Raw genomic sequence first — 3,303 nt, 5'->3', positions numbered from 1 at the left:
ATTTGGCCTAGTCTAGACACTGTAATAAATAAAAAATATAAAATATTTTATTAATAATTTATTTAATATTGGTTAAATGTTAAAATGCCAATATTTGGTGACTATTGGGTTAAATAAAATATATTATTAAAATCAATTTCACATGTTATCTTTAATATTTTTAATGTGGTGACTAAAATGTTTCAACTTAGATACATGGCTTGCCTATATTTCCATTTGACAACACTGTTAGAAGAATGTCTCAAGAGAAAGGGCAATATAATATGCCCTGTAACAAAAATAAATTTGAAATGAAATAGAGTTTGATGTAAAAAATGTCATAAACAAATAGATAAATATTATTTTATCTTCAGATGGGTAATGGTTTTATCAGAATTAAGAAAATGAATAAATTATAAACAATAAACTGATTTGACTATGTAAAATTCATGACCTATGGGTTTCTGTGTGTGTATATATATATATTTTTTTATTATTAGTTAAGGTATTACAAATGTGTCCTCATCCCCCCCATTAACCCCCAACCTCCCCCCCCACACACAAACTCATGCTCCCATCCCCCCGTTGTCCATGTCCATTGGTTTGGCTTATATACATGTATACAAGTCCTTCTGTTGATCTCTTCCCCTTACCCCCGCCCTCCCCTACTTTCCTTCTGGGGATTGATAGCCTGATCGCTGTTTCTCAGTCTTTGGGTCTGTCCCTTTTCATCAGTCTATGTTGTTCTCTATAATCCACAAATGAGTGAGATCATGTGGTATTTATCTTTCTCTGACTGGCTTATTTCACTTAGCATAATGCTCTCCAGTTCCATCCATGTTGTTGCAAAAGGCAAGAGTTCCTTTTTTTTTTTTTTACCGCAGCATAGTATTCCATTGTGTATATGTACCACAGTTTTCTAATCCACTCATCTGCTGATGGGCACCTAGGCTGTTTCAAAATCTTAGCTATGGTGAATTGTGCTGCTATGAACATAGGGGTGCATATATCCTTTCTAATTGGTGTTTCTGGTTTCTTGGGATATATTCCTAGTAGTGGGATCACTGGGTCAAATGGGAGTTCCATTTTTAGTCTTCTGAGGTAGCTCCATACTGTTCTCCACAGTGGCTGCACCAGTCTGCATTCCCACCAGCAGTGCAAAAGGGTTCCTTTTTCTCCACATCCTCTCCAACACTTGTTGTTTGTTGATTTGTTGATGATAGCTATTCTGACAGGTGTGAGATGATAACGCATTGTCGTTTTGATTTGCATCTCTCATATAATTAGTGACTTTGAGCAGGTTTTCATATGTCTTTCGGCCTTCTGTATGTCCTCTTTCGAAAAGTGTCTATCTAGGTCCGTTGCCCATTTTTTTATTGGATTGTTTATTTTCCTTTTGTTAAGTTTCATGAGATCCCTGTAAATGTTGGAAATTAAACCCTTATCGGTGGTATCATTGGTAAATATGTTCTCCCATGTAGTGGGTCTTCTTGTTGTTTTTTTGATGGTTTCCTTTGCTGTGCAAAAGCTTTTTATTTTGATGTAGTCCCATTTGTTTATTTTCTCTTTAGTTTCCATTGCCCTAGGAGCATTATCAGAGAAGTAATTTCTTCGGCATATGTTTGCGATTTCGCTGCCTGTGGATTCCTCTAGTATTTTTATGGTTTCCCGTCTTACGTTTAAGTCTTTTATCCATTTTGAGTTTATTTTTGTGTATGGTGTGAGTTGGTGATCTAGTTTCATCCTTTTGCATGTATCTGTCCAATTTTCCCAACACCATTTATTGAAAAGACTGTCTTGACTCCATTGTATGCTCTTGCCTCCTTTGTCGAATATTAATTGAGCATAGTGGTTTGGGTCGATTTCTGGGGTCTCTATTCTATTCCATTGATCTATATGTCTGTTCTTGTGCCAGTACCAAGCTGTTTTAAGAACAGTGGCTTTGTAATACAGTAAAAATATGGAACGCTTCACGAATTTGCGTGTCATCCTTGCGCAGGGGCCATGCTAATCTTCTCTGTATCGTTCCAATTTTAGTATATGTGCTGCCAAAGCGAGCACCTGTGTGTGTATATTTTAAGAATCCATCATGAATGAAATTAAAAAGCAGCAGTTCACTCTGTTATGGAGGCAGTTCTAACCGCCTATAAGAAGGAAAGGCTGTCTTCTCATTCCCCAGAGGTAGATAGCATTAGGATCATCCTTTTTGACCCTTGACCTAAAGAAGGTGTGGTTTAACTCATTCTTATGAATGCATGTTACATTCTGGTCTCTATCTTCTCTTTTTGGAAGAACACATTATCTTCATTCATTTCTTTTTTTCTTATATGTATCAATTATTGGAAAATATTTAAGTATGCTTGGAACAACTTTTATGCAAATCTGCTTTTTAATTGTATATTTATGAAATCCATATGGTTGTGAATAGGGATAAGGTTATATAGTTTGTCAATTTTTTAGCCACACAGGGTAGGATGAACAGATTAAATTGATACATTTTATTAGGTAAAAGTAGGTATCCTTATTTTGGCTTTTTGGTCCAAGCTATATGTTTTTTTAATTTAAAATTTATTATTTATGTAATTGAGATATAATTGATATATAATATTTCATAAGTTTAAGGTATACAATGTATTTATTTGACACATGAACATATTGCAATATGATTACCACTATAGTATTAGCTAATGCTTTCATCACATCCCATAATTGTCATTTCTTTTTTGTGATGAAAACATTTAAGATCTAGCCTCTTAGCAAGTTTCAAGCATATATTCTTTAATTTAGTACTCCTGGGGAAACTTTTGGCTAATAAAACTGATAGTATATTAACCCCAATCTGCCTTGTGGAACTTAATTTAATTTACTTTTTAACAGGCACATATTCATGATTCAATGCATTGGGAAGTATGTCTAATTGCCTATGTGTGCTCTTGTCAGATGTGTTTGACCTAAATCTAATGATGAAAAACCTATCAGATACATCTAGAAAGTGTGATATTCTACAAGTTGGTTGACCTGGATTCTTTTTAAAAAATATATATACTTTTATTGATTTCAGAGAGGGAGGGAGAGGGAGAGAGATAGAAACAAAAGTGATGAGAGAGAATCATTGATCAGCTGCCTCCAGCATGCCCCTGACTTGGAATTGAACCTGCAACCCTGGTATGTGCCCTTTACCAGAATCAAACCTGAAACTCCTCAGTCTGCAGGCTGATGCTCTAGCCACTGAGCCAAAGCAGCTAGGGCTGACCTGGATTCTTTGAGAAGATAATATCATGAAAGGCCAAGGAAGCTCATATAGCTTGAGAGAACTGATGAAAC

The 3,303-nt window shown here is 35.3% G+C and overlaps 1 non-coding gene across 1 annotated transcript; it reads right to left on the bottom strand.

Annotated features, from left to right (window-relative positions):
- Positions 1-1,933: 1,933 nt before the first annotated feature.
- LOC132231999 (U6 spliceosomal RNA) lies at positions 1,934-2,040 on the bottom strand. The gene has a single exon (XR_009452163.1). It is a non-coding gene; the product is annotated as a U6 spliceosomal RNA (small nuclear RNA).
- Positions 2,041-3,303: the final 1,263 nt, after the last annotated feature.

The sequence above is a fragment of the Myotis daubentonii genome, chromosome 3 (assembly GCF_963259705.1).
Source record: "Myotis daubentonii chromosome 3, mMyoDau2.1, whole genome shotgun sequence".
In the NCBI taxonomy this organism is placed as follows: Eukaryota; Metazoa; Chordata; class Mammalia; order Chiroptera; family Vespertilionidae; genus Myotis; species Myotis daubentonii.
Note: the sequence above shows the minus strand (reverse complement) of the source record. Positions and strands in the feature narration are given on the sequence as shown.